The following is a 17237-nucleotide window of genomic DNA, read 5'->3' on the forward strand; positions in this document are numbered from 1 at the left end:
CCCTGTTCATGGGATTTTACTAAAACAGAAAGAAAGCTGGAGCAGGACCAAGCCAATTGGAAGCCATGCTGATTTCAGAGGGAACTATCTGAGTACACTCTGAACTTCCCTGCTGATATCAATGTGATGTAGTCAGCTATCCTATACCCTCTTACCTAGTAATATTAAACTAAATCAGATTTACATATGAGTAAATATGCATAAGAGTGCATTTGTTGTTGTATGCCTCCAAGTCATTTCTAACTTATGGTGACCCTAAGGTGAATCTTTCATGATCAGTGTCTAAAGTGAAGCACACTTATTAGTGAAGAAGTCCCATTAAAATCAATGCACCTGACTTCAGCATAAAAATGCTGGGGGTCATTCTACACAGCACATACATTTGGCTGGACCATGTCCTATCCTATTAAATGCAACCAGTCATTTTACTGGTACCACAAGGTCTGGGTCAGCCAGATGATTAAACATAGAAATGTATGATCACAAATAGCAGGGACTGTATCTGCAAATATGTCAAACTTTTCCCCAAGCTTTAAGCTCACAACAGGATTGCCTGGCTTCTAATTGGTATGTTTTCCTCAGAAGAGTGAAAATTCTAACCTTTTACTTGACAGATATGTGGGGAAAATGCCACATAACAATTTGAAGGCTTATCTACAGTATGCTCTTTACCATTTTTTGTTTATGCTGGAAATTCACACAAGAATATACAAACACTGGGGAGGGGGGAGAAACCATATAAAAGTATAAGCTAAAAGGTTGTTTCAACAAATGCTTAGACAGCCACTGGCAGCTAGTTTTCACTTGCTATGTTAAAGACAAAACTTTTTTTTCTCCCTTTTCTGAAAATATGATAGTCAAATGAAAATATTTTTTCAATGTTCTGAGATTCCTCACCTACTGTTTCCCTTTGCAGAATCCATATTCTTGAGGCTTGCATAAACAGTGGCAACGTCAAGTGGTTGGTTTTGAGCCTAGTGTCGTCTTGCGACTCAGTGTAATGCTTTAATTTTCCACACAAGATTGAATAACAATGGATTCATTCATCTGGGAAAAAAATACCAGGATTTCAGAACTGGAGCAAAACACTGTATATCTGAGATGATGCAGCTAATGTACCTGCTCCTCTTCAAGACACATAGGATCTAAGGTTGGTGAAATTATATTGACTCCTAAAGCTGGAGGCTTCTATTTCAGTGAGTTGGGTAATCCATTCTGGGGTTTCAACTGGCCTTAAAACAGCCACCCAATGTCTTTAGCCATATTCCAGTAATTTGTTCAGCACCTTGGATAGCTCCTTTAGACTAAATCCTGGAGTGGATTCTACAGTGGAGCCACCAACTGCCTCTAGCTTAAGACAGACAACCCTAACTGTGGGCCCGAACAGACAGGCCAAAATAAAGCTGCTTTGGGTCACTTTGGAAGTATGCTGTTTAAATGATGCGTGCATCCTAAGAGGCCGGAAGCCACGCCAAAGCCATGCTACAGTCCTAAGGACTGGCGTGCAGCTTTGGTGCAGCTTCTGGCCTCTTAAGATGTGTGTATCAGTTAAACAACATACTTCCAAAGTGACCCGAAGCAGCTTTATTTTGGCCTGTCTGTTTGGGCTCTGTGTCTCACCTCCGTTCCAATAGTACAAATAAGACAATTAGAAGCCATATAACAATTTGCTTCCCTGCAAAATGTATATTGACCGCATTTACTTCTGAATAGATATGCCTAGAACTTACTGTAAATAACTAGAAATTTTCAACCTTCCATGATACCATATGTCTGTCTGCGATAGATACCTCTCACTGCCTACTTGAAAAAAATTGAAGGAGGGGCTGTGGTGTCCTGTTGTTTTGCCTTTCCACCCTAGGTCTTTCCCACATTGCTTTTTGTGAGAGAAGGGGATATGGCGGGTGCAGGTGACTCAACTACTATTAGATCTGGATTCACATGCTTTGGCTTTGGCCTCACTCCTTCTGACATAGGGTTCCCTCAACAGGTTTCTACTGGATTTCAGCACACTTGCTCTAAAAAATGGCTCCTGAGCCCCTTGAAGATGTCCTGAACATTTTTGTGTTAATCCTAAACTACATTAACGCACTATTCCCTCTTGGATCCAGATCATCTTGAAATGTTAAGTATCAGTTAAATGGCAGTTAACATTTGAATAGCACCTGTGGGGAATGATTTTAATTACCATTAGGAAAGTTATTGGTGTATTTCTGTCAGGGTCAACTTCGTAATATTAGGTGCAGGTGGAAATGGAGCAATGGAGGCTTACCTTGGAAAGCAAATAGCAGCTTCAGAGAAAAAGAGAAAGAGTTAACCTTCCCTCTCTCTATGCTAGGTTCAAGACTGCTCAGGGTTTTCCACTGCCCAGATACCCATCCATCTATAGTTCCTTATTATTATTGTTGTTGTTGTTGTTATTTATATCTCTCCTCTTCCTACACATCGAGGTAGGTTACAATGAAAATTAAATACATTGTACAACAATCAACAACATTACCCAGTCCCTCAACCCTCGAACCCTCCACCCTCAAAATAATAATCAAACAAAGTAGACAATAAAAATAGTTAAAAACAATTTAAAAATAGCAGATAGGAGCAAGATGACTGGGGCGGACGGGGTGATCCTTTTAGTAGGAGGTCAGTCTGGAAAGGCCTTTTGTGATTCACCTCTTTACTGTATTCTGCGTTTCTTCCAAAGCAGCATATATTAAAATCAAAACACTCAGAAAGAAGATGCAAGTGCTGTATGGGAAAACACAAAGTATCATGGTAAAATACAACAAACTGGCCAATTGATTGTTAATCCGCTGGCAATTTTTCAAAAAATAATAATAATGCTTGTCAGTGGTGTTTTTTAAAAGTTGGGATATACATACAACTTGATAGGGTTTTACAATACATTGCTTTTGTGAGCATAATTCCAGTGTCTACCCCACCTCTTCGGTAGCATTCAAAAATGGCTTCTATTAGACAATTTATATAAAACAACTCTGTTATGAAGGGCCCGTGTCCAGGGCAGTGGGGAAGAAACCCAGGGATCAAGATGGGTTGAGTCTAAGCCCCTAATCCTAGTTCAAATTGTAAATGTCTACTTCACAGGTAGTTTATAGAACTTGATAGGAATGTTCCTTGAGAAATCCCACATCATTTTTTAAAAAAAATAAAACAAAATTTAAAATACTATTAACCATCCTAACTTATTAAATGAGGTCTAGAAAGTATTAATATCCCTATAGGTTTTTGCACAGTGCCAGCGGCTCTCATAGAAGCTGGAAGAAATTTAATCAAGATAGCATTTACATGGGACAAGAAAAATAAAATATATTTTATTTTATTTTATTTTCTGAAGATTAAGGTGCCATTATAAAGATAATTCATGAGTATACAATGAAAGAGTCCTGCAGAGAGAGGGGAGCATGATGAACTGAATTTGTTCATTACAAAAAAAGTTTGCAGCCCCAGTGATATGTTTCGGTTTTTGAAAAATGAAATAAATGACAGGACAGTTCTTTTAGCAGGAGCAACCGGAAAGTTAACAAAAGAGTTGGTGAGCTTTGAAGGACTATTTTTCAGGCACATGGCTGTTTTAAAGAAAAATAACAAAAAGGAGAGGTATTGGGGGTGCATTGTAGAAAGACCCCATGATATGATCTCAGAAATGTAGAAAACATTAGTTCAGCATTAAAATAGAAACTTTTTATAATAACTTATAAGATTTCATGGATTCAGGAAAGAATGTCTAGGATTCAAATTTCTAGTGTGCCCTTTAAAATGACACCTGAGCTATATACTCTGCCACTGTGTATATGGTGTACCAAATCTAGGAAAACATGTTTACAGGAGTCAGTAAACAGGTAACACACTGCTTTATTTTGATTGATTGAGATCAGTGGGAAGTCTTTAGCTTGCTACTATAGCTTCCCTGGTAAAACAAACACCAAGCTGAGAGTGTGTCTTTATAATGTGTTCATAAGTGACTGACATGAAATTGTGAGGAATATCATGAGCAGTTCCAGAACAAGGTTGTTGTTTCTTTAAAGCGACACTATAACGTTATTCTGAGCAACAGTTCAATCTAATCTAAAAATGCAAAAACGCAAACGAATTTCCAGTACCTATGATGACAATTTTCTATACCGATACTAAAAATTTCCTTAGTCCTCACTAGAATAGACTCATTAGTAAATGGGGTTTATATAGGTGTTGATTCACCATTTGGCAATTGGTTGAATAGATCTAGTCTAGTTGGGACTAGCCAACAGGAAAAATAATAGCCATTATTTGTATTTACAGAGTTAACATTTCCAATCTCTAGGTGAATTTTAATATAATTATCAATTCAAAGTTGATAATAAATTACGTAATATAATAGATAATTACATTAAAATTGACATAGAGATTGGAAATGTTACTTTTTGGCCACACCACTCCCAGAACCCCCAGCCAATGAGGCCACATGGGCTCTACCCTGCAAATAGAGAAGTTTTTTCCAAATTCAGATTCACTAAGCATTTGGGAGGGGACAATTCTAATCCAACTTTAAAACTGGTCAGGGATCCCTAAGAAGTAATAAAAGCACTGATGCACCAGTACTGAGAGAAGCAAGGTGACAGTTATGACCCTAGATGCCTCTCAGCCTAGAGGAGGAAAGCTTTGTCAGCATTGATGTTTCACTCAAGAGAGAAAGCAAAATATAAGGTGCATCAGCAGCTGGGCAAGGATACAACACAAATACCCTTCAGCTCCCCTCATCCAACTCTGCACCAGGTGTAGTAAGAGAGATGAATAAAGCAAATCCTGCCACCACTTCCCACCCAGCCTACAGCAAAATGACCGGGCAATGGATATGGTGGTTACTCTGAGGAGGTATGTGGTTCACTTCTGGGATTCCTGGCCTCCTCCTCCAGATGCACATTTCCCTTGTATAAATTTGAATTAGGGTTGTTCTGTAAAGCATGGATCACTGCTTAATCAATGAGAATTGTGTTATAAGACATCCATAAATCTCACAGGTCTTATGAGATCACCACCACAATCATCTGCCTCTTTTATTTTCCATAAGAATTATGATACACCTATCATGTGGATCTATGTACAGTGAAATAAGACTCATCCACTTTCTTGTACTAAAAGAGGACAGAAAAACCTTCTGCTGTTACAATCAAAAATTCTGTGGTATTTTTTTCAGGGGAGGGGAGAGTTACAAACCCAACACAATGTAACTCAGTCCTGGTACAAGCAGGTGTTTTGTGGCATGGTGGCAGCGATTTTAGGGTTCAGGGGTGCACAACCACCACACGCTCCTGAACCCTAATACGTATGGACAGCACCATCTTGATGCATTCGTGACATGTCTTGTGCGATGCATGCTAATGGCATGGCGCACAAGACATGTCACCGCGATGTCCCAGGGTGCAAATGGTGCCTTGGCGGCATTGCAGGAAGGAGCTCCATTTCAGAGCTCCTTTTGGGGATGGATCGTTGTCGATACCATCCTGCAGAGAAAGGGATGGCCTCTGGCCACCTCTTTCTTCTAATCTGTACTGGGCCTCAGCTATAAAAATGGCCAGAATGCTACAAAATTTCAAGACATCTGTTTATCAGAACAGTTTCAAACTCATTCAGGGAGCTGTCACCCATCCTTATGGCCAGATCTTTACACATAAACCTATAATTCCACTTTAGCTCTTTCCCCCTCCTCAATAGTACTTTATTTATTTTTTAATTTTATTTATATCCCACCTTTTCCCTATTATGGAAACTGAGGCAACTCAAAATATAAGTTGAAAACAAATATAGTTTAAAAAAAAACCTGGATAATACAAAAGTTTCACAAAACTACCATTCCCAGATGTCTCATAAAACTACAGTGCCCAGAATTCCCTAGCATTGAGCCAAGGCAGTTAAAATGTTCTCAAATTGAATTACTTTTGCAATGTGTTTTGGACCAATATTAATGATAAAAATACAGCACCTATGTTTGTACTGGAAAACAGCACCAGTGTTCAAGCATGAATGAAGAACATTGTTCCTGTCACATAAAATTAGGACTTACAGTCACCGAATGAGCTTGTAGTTGGAGCCCTCTACATACATTTGTGAATTATACCCACTAACCAACCCTCTCTCAGTGGGATTTACTTTCGGTAGACAAGTATGGGATTGTACTGTAATTTCCAGTGGATTACACTTGACAATTTGTGGTCAGTTGATGGATGAATTTGCTACCACAAATCCACCATCTCTAGCTTCAATGGCTTTTTAAAAATGAAGAGATAAATCCATGAAATAAAGGTCCCTCAATAACTGTTTGCCATAATCATTTAAAAGTGGCGTCTGTACATGAGGGACATAGGAAGCTTAATGGGCAACACTTCATTCTTTGCTTAAGAGTTTGTTAGAAGCACCTGGTTGGTGACTGCTGCAAATCCAAGGTTGGTTCTTCATATTTTTCTACAACTTGCAACCAGGGTACATGGGAATATGTGCATGATATGTGTGAACGTTTACATGGAAAAAAATGTCTCTCATACTTACTATATTTTGTTTATATCTTGCCTCTTTCTCTGCGCAGGACCCAAAATGATTTACACCATGAACTATAACAGTATGTAGCTAAAATCAAGAACGTTATGTTGTGGTTTGAGGGTTGACTGCGACTCAGGAGTCCCACTGGGCAATAATGGAAGAGTCACACTCTCTCAGCCCCAGAGGAAGACTAAGGCAACCCCCCTCTTGGACAAATCTTGCCACGAGAACCCTGTGCTAAGTTCTCCTTAGGATTGCCATAAATTGGAAATAACTTGAACACAAGAGCTGAATCCAATAACCTAATAACAAAACAAACCCAACTAGATCAACTGTCATATTTTTTTTAAAAAAATAAAATTATAATCAGTCTGAAAAATAATAATAAAAATGTATTATAATAATAAAAACAGTACGCCCCTCCTCAGCATTAAAAACCCTTCTGCAACAATCAGTTGCTGGCAAAAAAAAAACCCCACCAAAACTGAGGATCTTCCAGAGAACAGAATTAAATGGGAGGGGGAGCAGCCTAGTCTATGGTGGGAGAAAATACCATGGTTTTAGAGGAGCTACTAAGGATCCCCAAGCTCAGGCAGTGTTGCATGGGGACATGTGGTCTTTCAAATAGTCAGACAGGTTGGACTCTGGCGTTTGAACTTTATCATGACTCCAGTTCAGTGGGCTTTTAAGGTGCTTGGAGTAATTTAGGGCCCAAACAGACAGGCCAAAATAAAGCTGCTTCAGGTCACTTTGGAGGTATGCTGTTTAAATGATAAGTGCATTTTAAGAGGCCAGAAGCTGTGCCAAAGTTGTGCTCCAGTCCTTAGGATGGAGCATGGCTCTGAAATGGCCTCTGGCCTCTTAGGATGCATGCATCATTTAAACAGCATAACTCCAAAGTGACCCAAAGCAGCTTTAGGGCCCATAGTTTACAAAGGAAAGAACAGAAATTGATTAGGAAGGAAGGAAGGAAGGAAGGAAGGAAGGAAGGAAGGAAGGAAGGAAGGAAGGAAGGAAGGAGAATTACTATTCCCTTTTCACATTTTCCAATCTGACAGTGTATTTTATTTCAAAAGACCATGTAAACTAGACTGTGAACATAGATGTATCTCCACAGACAAATAAAAACTGTACTGTATAATGGAGTTTGACATGAATAATTTATTCTTTCTACTTCACATACCTAGTAGAGCAGTTAGGTAGCCTTTACACATCACAGCAGCAAGACAGTGCTGCTCATAAGAGAAAACTCTTCGTTTTGACATATTTCATATGCCTTTCTCTGTGTGTGTTTAGTTAGCTATCTATCTGTCATTTGTCTATCCCTATCTCAATACTGCATTCATTTCTATGTGCCAAGGCACAGTGCCGCCACCACAACATTTGGGATCATCTAGGATTGTCTGTGATCTCTTAAACATATTGCTGTTGACATTCCATGTTCTTGCTGGTCTTAGGAGCAAACCAGATATTAAGGGGAATGCATATGTCTCATGAAGAGGGTTTTCCCCATCCAAGGGATTGACTCAAAGGTGCATGCCTCAGCATGCCATGTTTGCCTTATAATAACCACTCGCAAAACAAACCATGGTGAATGAAAGATATAGCATTGAAGAAAGGGTTATGTGTGAAAAACAGACATATTTTGCCACATGACAAATCTAACTAGGTATTAGGCATTAAAAAATCAGCAGCAAATTCACATCCCTCCTGTTAGTTTCTGTTCTACATACAGAGCTTTCCGGCCCAACAGGGTATATATACAGCAGAATTAGCTGCTAGATTCCTGAGGTAGTATAGGAGACTATGTCTTTCTAAACTGCAGGTGGCAGATACTAATTTCTCAAATCTTTGTCCACATTAAAAAAAAAAAATCACCTGCAAATGAAAAGAAAACAAAAGCCCCAGCGCATCAGGGAGAAAGGCTGTAGCAAGTGCAGCCTGCTCCCCATTGTGCTATTCTTCTATTCAGAAGGGTTGTTTTAAAGGAATCAATGTATGTTATTTATTTAATTAAAGCATTTTTATTCAATTCTTCAGATGAAAAGTTTCCCAGATCATTAAAAAGGAAGTCTTTGCCCTCAGGCTCACAATCTCAAAAAACCAGGGCATAACAGGGAGAGATATAAGAGCACGGGAAAGGAGCAGGAGCAAGCTAAAAGACTAGTTCTCATCATGGCCAGCTGGGATTGAAAGAGGATGGAATAGCTACTGGTAGGTGTCAGTTGAGGAAGCATCAAAGGCAGATGCTCTTCCCACAGAGCCATAACCCTCCTTCCCTTCTCACCCTCTGCAACATTAATAAATAGTGCTGTTCTCGACCTATGGCCAAAGTGATGCCCTCTGTTCTGCCTTCTCATGGATCTCCTTCTGGTGCTCTTTAACAAACAGGCACCAAGTAAGCTTTTAAAATGGGAGGTCTAGTTGAGAAGGCTTTTAAACTTGCCAGATTTCAGCAAGTTTGTCCTAATATGAGCCTGCCAAGATTTTAACTGGGGAGGGCTTTCCCCCAGTTCCATCCCCATCCCAGGCACCTTTGGATGAGGACACAGGAGAAAGCCTTTTCAGCAGCTGCTTTCAGCCTGTCCTATTGCCTAGGAAAACAGGTTGCCTCTCTCTCTTCTCTTTTCACTAGCAGGTGAACCCAAAGGGTGCTCAGCAATGGCTCCTTTTCATCCTGGAGAGAAGTGACCAGTTGGGTCCCACAGGGGTCTGTCCTGGGCCCAGTGCTATTCAACATCTTTATCAATGACTTGGATGACAAAATTGGGGGCATACTTATTAAATTTGCAGATGACACCAAATTAGGAGGAGTAGCTAATACTCCTGAGGACAGGATCAAACTTCAGAATGACCTGAATAGAGTAGAAAGCTGGGCCAAAGCTAACAAAATGAATTTCAACACAGAGAAATGTAAGGTACTGAACTTAGGGCGGAAAAATGAAATGAACAGATATAGGATGGGTGACACCTGGCTGAATGAAATTACATGTGAAAGGGATCAGAAAGTCCAAGTAGACCACAAATTGAACATGAGTCAACAGTGCAATGTGGCAGCTAACAAGGACAATGCGATTTGGGGCTGCATAAATAGAAGTGTAATTTCTAGATCAAGGGAAGTTATAGTCCAACTCTATTTTGCTCTGGTCAGGCCCCACCTGGAATATTGTGTCCAGTTCCAGGCACCACAATTTAAAAAGGATGTTGAGAAACTGGAGTGTGTCCAAAGGAGGGCAACTAAAATGGTGAAAGGTCTGGAAACCTTGCCCTATGAGGAGCGACTTAGGGAGCTGGGAATGTTCAGCCTGGAGAAGAGAAGGTTAAGAGGTGATATGATAGCCCTGTTTAAATACTTGAAGGGATGTCATATTGAGGAAGGAGCAAGCTTGTTTTCTGCTGCTCCAGAGACTAGGACCCGGAGCAATGGATGCAAGCTGCAGGAAAAGAGATTCCACCTCAACATTAGGAGGAACTTCCTGACAGTCAGGGCTGTTCGACAGTGGAACAAACTCCCTCGGAGTGTAGTGGAGTCTCCTTCCTTAGAGGTCTTTAAACAAAGGCTGGATGGCCATCTTTCAGGGATGCTTTGATTTAGATTTCCTGCATGGCAGGGGGTTGGACTGGATGGCCCTTGCAGTCTCTTCCAACTCTATGATTCTATGATTTGCATCGTGTGAGTGCATATTGTGTGTCCTCAAGTCATTTCTGACTTATGGTGATACTACGGCTAACCTATCATAGGTTTTTTTTGGCAAGGTTTGTTCGGAGGAGGTTTGCCATTGCCTTCCCCTGATGCTGAGACTCATGACTTGCCTAAGGTTAGCCAGTGGATTTCATGGCCAAGTGAGAATCAAACCCTTATCAACACAGTTGAAGTGCAAAACTCAAATCACTAGCCATGCTAGCTCTATTTTTATTATCCATTACGTTAATCATATGTTGTTTTAACTGTTATTGTGAGCTGCCCTTGGGTCCCCTTCTGGGTGAAAGGCAGGATATAAGTTATATCAATCAATCAGTCCATCTTCACCTTCTTCAGTGCTGCCTGCAAGAACAAATATTCTCCATAGCATTCTCCTTGCTGTAAGAGGAAATGAAGTTTTCTGTATATTTCTTGAGAGGTATTTCTACTTGAAAATTCTTTTAGGGAATAATTCTTATAGAAATGCACCCGTTCCTTTTCTGCACAGAAATGCATCCTTTTTTCCCCCTGTACAGAAATACACTTTTTTTTTTGCACACCCCAAGATGTTTAGAAAGTGTCAGAGAAAAAGCATCATTTGGTCCAAAGCACAATTACCTGGGCAAGAAAGCACATTTGTTGCATAAATAAATAAATAAGTAAATACTATTGAGTAAATATGTGTTTTCTACTGCAGAAAGGCACACACAGATTCCTGGGCTGAATAATTCCCCCGAAGACTTAATAAAGAACAAAGAATCATTTCTGCTACTCTAGTTTTCTTGCAGTGGTTTCTTGAGTGAGAGGAAGTCTATTATTCTGTCAGAAAATGAAGAGCAGCAAATATTCTTCCCACCTAGTCTTCACATACTATAAATTTAAAGGACTTCTAAACTTCTCAGACTTCACACAAAACTATATAGGAAACCCAAGGCAGCACTAACCCCATGGGGAAATGGGTTGATTTCCCCATAATAAATGTAATGTGTAGTGCAACTCGGAGAGTTCTGAAGTTTTAGAGTCTTCCCATAACACTGTGATGGGGATCGACATGGGGACCCCCAACAGCCATGCAAGTGCTGCAAAAAGTGTGACCAAATCTGTGGATTTCATCAGCTGCCCAGCTGAAGCAGTCGGTGGTGCTTTGACATCCAGTGCTTTGACAAGGCTTCACCTCCTGCTCCCTCTTCCTTGTGTGGAGAAAGGGAAGAAGGAAGAAAAGAGTCTCAGCAAACACTTCCAAAAGCCTGCAGTGTGTTGCTGCTTTCATACAATGTTGGCAGGAAAATGAGCACATCAAGGAATCCATGATCTTTAGGGATAGTCTCACCCTACTGGCCTCAGGGGCCCTTGTTCCTTCTTAGCAAAGATGCCCCAAAGGCAGCAGTGTGGACTCAGAACACAAGAGGGAGCCATAATAATAATAATAATAATAATAATAATAATTATTATTATTATTATTATTATTATTATTATTATTATTATTATTTTATTCTGCCCCTGTGTGCAATGTAATGGGGTGGCTTACAACATTTGGGTAGCATACCTGGGATTCCTTTCCTTCGCAGCCTTTTGGGAAATGGCTGGGAGCACAGGAGGTAATGATGACAAGGGGTCATCTATAGAGTTCAGCCTGAACTATACAAGAGAGTGGAGGTATCTCCAAAAGACACTCAATGGCTTGTATCACTCCTTTCAGCTTTGACTAAACCAGGGCCCCTTTCATACTACACAGATAGGGCATTGTGGTTCCACTGTCACTTCCAAGGGATTCTAGGCTCTCTGGCAGGGGATGCTAAATACTTCTCCCTAAATTGCCAATCCCAGGATTCTAGAGGATGTTGCCATGGCAGTTAGAGTGGAATAGGTACTACCAGCAGTAACTGGCAGGTCCTGCACTGGGCATTGGTCAGAGTAGCTCCTTCCTATTGGGTTGGAGGACTGAGGTTTTCTCTCCCATCCATCTGATTATGGGATGTATCTGTCCATTGAAGAATACTGTTCTGTGTTAGACCTGGATCAAGACTCTTTGTTCAGTCAAACCGCTGGAAGTATATAACTTGTGCTGACCCCTGGTGAAATGTATATGCACCAATGGACATTCTCTCTCTCTTTGTCTTACCATTATTTGGAGAGAATCCAAATACTTGGTTTATACTGGTAGAATCCAAAGAGATAGCCATGTTAGTCTGTAGAATCAGTATGCAGAGGGATCTTGCAGCACCTTTGAGATTGAGTGAAAGAAAGATGTTGGCAGCATGAGCTTTCATAGAGTTATGGGCCCAAACAGACAGGCTAAAATAAAGCTGCTTCAGGTCACTTTGGAAATATGCTCTTAAGAGGTTGGAAGCCATGCCAAAGCTGCACTCCAGTTCTTAGGACTGGGACATGGTTTTGACATGGTTTCCAGCATCTTAGGACACATGCATCATTTAAACAGCATAGCTTTAAAGTTTTATTTTGGCCTGTCTGTTCCGGCCCTTATGTCTACAAAAGGTCATGCTGCCGACTTCTATCTTTCGCTCAGTCTCAAAGGTGCTACAAGATCTCTCTGCATATTGCTCTATACTGGAGCAAGTTATTCTCAGGTGATAGTGAGCCAATGTGGTGTAGTGGTTGGTGTGTTGGACTATGGAGACTGGGGTTCAAATCCTGGCTTGGCCATGGAAATCTACTGGGTGGCCTTGGGCAAGTCACGCTCTTTCAGCCACAGAGGATGGCAATGGCAACCCCCCCCCCGTGAACAAATCTTGCCAAAAGAACCCCATGTCAGGGTCGCCATCAGTCGGAAACTACTTGAAGACACGCAACAACAAAGCTAGACTCTATTTGGGGGCAATTCACAGTGCATGAGCATTCTCTCAAGGAAATAAACTTGGTTTTGTTTTGCTTTTATTGCATGTGTGTACAAATGAACAGTTTCCTCTTCTTGCACTGATCTTTAGGGATAGTCTCACCCTACTGGCCTCAGGGGCCCTTGTTCCTTCTTGGCAAAGATGCCCCAAAGGCAGCAGTGTGGACTCAGAACACAAGAGGGAGCCATAATAATAATAATAATAATAATAATAATAATAATAATAATAATAATAATAATAATAATAATAATAATTTTATTCTGCCCCTGTGTGCAATGTAATCGGAGTGGCTTACAACATTTAAATATACATTCCATAACATAACCTCCAAGCCCACAACCCTATTGCAATATGGGTGTCCCACTGACCATTGGCAGTTATAGTAAGCACAATAGGAAGGGACATCTCAGGCTGGCAAAGGGTTGTCTGGACAGCCCTTTAGTTGCTATTGTTGGTGATGATCGTGGGTGGAAGAAGCAGGCAAAGTTGGCAGGAATGGTTTGGAGGGGAGGGAAAAGGGAGGCATGGGGGGGGGCAAAAAGAAGAAGTGGGTGCTGGTTCTCTCCCTCTTTCTCTCCTCTGAAGGAACAATACATGATCCATAATGTTTTGTGGGTTTTTCGGGCTTTGGGGCCATGTTCTAGAAGAGTTGATTCCTGACATTTCGCCAGCATCTGGGGCTGGCATCTTCAGAGAAGGTTCTCTGAAAATTCCAGCGGCAGATTGCTGGCGAAAGTCAAGAATCAACTCTTCCAGAACACGGCCCCAAAGCCCCAAAAACCCACAAAAAAACAACAACTATGGATGCCGGCAACTTAAGCACAAAACACGATCCGTTTCTTTGAACGTTTCTGGTCCGTTGTCTTCCCGACGCAGATCGTCCATTCAGTTCGGCGGTTCTTTTCAAACAGCAGCTGATCTAGAGTCTGGAAACACAACACTCCCTGTTCCAGTCACACACACACACACACACACACACACACACACACACACACACACACACACACCAAGTTGCTTTTTCTTCAGCCACAGCATTGGAAAGGATCTGAATTCAAACGAGCCGTAGACCAGCCCGAAAAGTCGGGATGTGATCCTTGGAAGAAGTCTGCCCCTCTTTCAACTTGAAGCCTTTGGATTATTATTATTATTATTGTTGTTGTTGTTGTTGTTGTTGTTGTTATTATTATTATTTGGGGGATTTGCCATTGGTCTCCCCATTTGATCCCCCCCACACACATACACACACCATTCGCCCCTTCTTTCCGATCCTAAATGATTCATGCGGGTCGCTTTATTCATTCACAATTTATAAATGGCAGTCGGGCATCATTCGCTTTCAGGAATCCCAACATCAGTGCTTTCTTTCATTCTTCCTTTTTCTTTCTTCCTTTCTTTCTTAAAGTCAACTGACGATCGGTCACCTTTCCTCACTTTCACTGAAACCTGGGAAATTGGGGGAGAGGGGGAGAGAAAGAAAGAAAGAGAGAGAGAGAGATTGAGAGGCGGGTGCTGGCTGCTTTCTTTCTTTCTTTCTTTCTTTCTTTCTTTCTTTCTTTCTTTCTTTCTTTCCTCCTCCCTCCCTCCCTCCCTCCCTCCCTCTATTTCGTTCTTTCTTTCCCTTTTGACAGCTCCCTGGAAGGCTGCGATCCTGCAGGACTTCCCTTGGAAAGAGTGGGATTGACTTCAGGCTCCATCCCCACCCGAGAAAGAATCCGCTTCGGAACCGCTTTAACTGCCGTGGCTCCATGCAAGGGGATGCTAGGGATTGTCGTTTGCTGTGGCACAGAGCGGGGCTCTGTAGTTCTCACCAGAATCCCATAGCATAGAACAACGACAGTTAAAGCTGTGCCAAAGCGGATTCTTTCTCCAGTGCAGACGCAGCCATGGACTCGGGCTGCTTCCATCCCTCTCTCTCTCTCTCTTTCTCTCTCTCCCTCCCTCCCTTCCTCCCTTCCCGATGGAAAGCTTTGATCGCTGCAACCTGATTCTCCCAGCTTTCCTCCCACAAATAGTAAAACAGCAGCCACAGCAGCAGCAACAACAACAACAACAGTTCCAGACGTTCAACTGCGAAAGCTCAGTCACAGGGGGAGGCCAGAAACCCCGATCTGGGTTGTTTTTCCTGGCTGGTGGAGGAGAGCTGGGAGCCCGGCGATTCCTTGGCCCGGGGTCCCTCAGGTGGATTCGAGGCTGGGGCAGCTCCTGGGGATTCAGGCTAAGCGGCCAAGCAGGTCCCAGAAGGGAGGCTGCCACTAAGAAATGTGAACAGTGTGCTCTGGACCATGCGCAGAGAGCCAAGCTGCCTTCGGCTCGTTTGCAACAATAAGAACTCTCTGACATGGAGGGAACAGAGGAGACTTCGGCTGGCCAGTTGTTTGTTTGTTTGTTGTGCCTTTACACTCCAAGTGGAGCGGAAGGGCCAGAGGCAACAAGGAGGAAGAGCGGGAATGGACACTCGGCCGGACGCTGGTCTAGGAGCCTTCCTTGCTTAAGGCCTTCCTCCTCCTGCTGCTCCTCCTCCTCCTCTTCCTCCTCTTCTTTTCCTTTTCCCTCTTCCTCTTCCTCCTCCTCTTCTCCTTCTTTTCCTCCTCCTCCTCCTTGTCTTCTTCCTCTTCCTTCTCCTCTTCTCCTTCTTCTTCCTCCTCCTTCTCCTCTTCTCCTTCTTCCTCTTCCTCTTCTCCTTCTCCTTCTCCTTCGTCTTCCTCTTCCTCCTCCTTCTGTTCTTCTTCCTCTTCCTGCTCTTCTTTTCCTTCATCTTCTTCCTCCTTCTCCTCCTCTTCGTTTTCCTTCTCTTCTTCTTCCTCTTCCTCCTCCTTCTTCTCAACCCCTTCTTCTCCTTCTCCTTCCCACCACAATCTCCAGGCCTCTTTCTTTCCTCCCAGTTCCAAGGGTCTGTCAAATAAGAGCCGGCGAGAGGGAGCCCCTGCCCTGGGCTTTCTTTGGCCTGTCGGTGGCTTGGCCTCAGAAGGGACAAAGCCGGGGCCAATCTCCTGGGAAGCTGGGTCTCTCTTGGAATTCCCACCTGGCCTTCGGGTGAAGCTCAAGGCGCTTTCCAAAGCTCCAACGCCTCCTCCTCCCCCCCCTCCCCTCCTCGCTCTTCTGCTTCCCAGGACTGTCCTTTCCCTTGGCAGGAGAGGTGTATATATATATATATATATATATATATGTGGAAGGAAATTATCATTATCATTATGAGAAAGGAAATCTCTCTGTGTTGTGTGCCCTCAAGCCGTTTCCGTATCCTGGCAACATTTGTTGCCTCTGCCTTCCCTGAGGCTGAGAGAGTGTGACTCGCCCCAGGTGGGCTTCACGCCCGAGGAGGAGGTCGAACCCTGGTCTCCAGATTCATGGGCTTATACTCAAACCTTTACGCCTTCTCTCTCCTATCTCTATCTATCTGTTATATATGTGTGTGTGTGTGTGTGTGTGTCTATGCAAAAAGTAACGCCTTAGACAAGTAACGCCTGCCTTCCTCTGCTTGGGAGCGGGGGAAGGAACGGGACTGAGAAAGGCAGGTTTCATTGGGGTGTGTGTGTGTGTGTGTGTGTGTGTGTGTGTGTGTATGAGAGTGTGTTTTTCTAGTAGCTCTGGGTCGTGTGTCCTCCATTTTCCCCTGGCGTGTCCTCCATTTTTGCTAGGCCTGCTCCTCCATGGCGGCGGCGGGGGGGGGGGTTCTCTAGTCTTCCTGAGCTTTTGCAGAACTCCAGAGGTCTGCTCTTTTGCCCTTGGAGGAGCCTGGCAGTGGAACACACTCCTTCCTCAGAGAGTGGTGGAGTCCCCCTCCTTGGAGGCCTTTAAGCAGAGGCTGGATGACCATCTGTCAATGGGGATGCTTTGATGGAGAGTTCCTGCATGGCAGGATGGGGTTGGACTGGATGACCCTTGGGGATCTCTTCCAACTTTACGATTCTATGAAAGAGGGTGACAGAGGAGTCCCTGACACACACCTTCCCCTTCCCTTTCTGGGGGGTGGGCAAGAGAGGGAAGCCATGCCTTCCTGAGGCCAAGGCTGCTGCTGCTGGGCGTCGGACCCAGCCCCCTCCCGCCCTGCTTCCCTGGGGCCCTGGTTGGCTCTTCTTCTTATCAATGACAAGGGAGCCTTGGGGGGGGGGGCGGGAGGGGGATGTTCAGAAGCCCGCCCCCCATTCTCCTCCCGGCCCCTGATTGGC

Source organism: Sceloporus occidentalis, unplaced genomic scaffold, assembly GCF_023333645.1.
Source record: "Sceloporus occidentalis isolate IW3139 unplaced genomic scaffold, rSceOcc1.0.p SCAF_2, whole genome shotgun sequence".
NCBI lineage: Eukaryota > Metazoa > Chordata > Lepidosauria > Squamata > Phrynosomatidae > Sceloporus > Sceloporus occidentalis.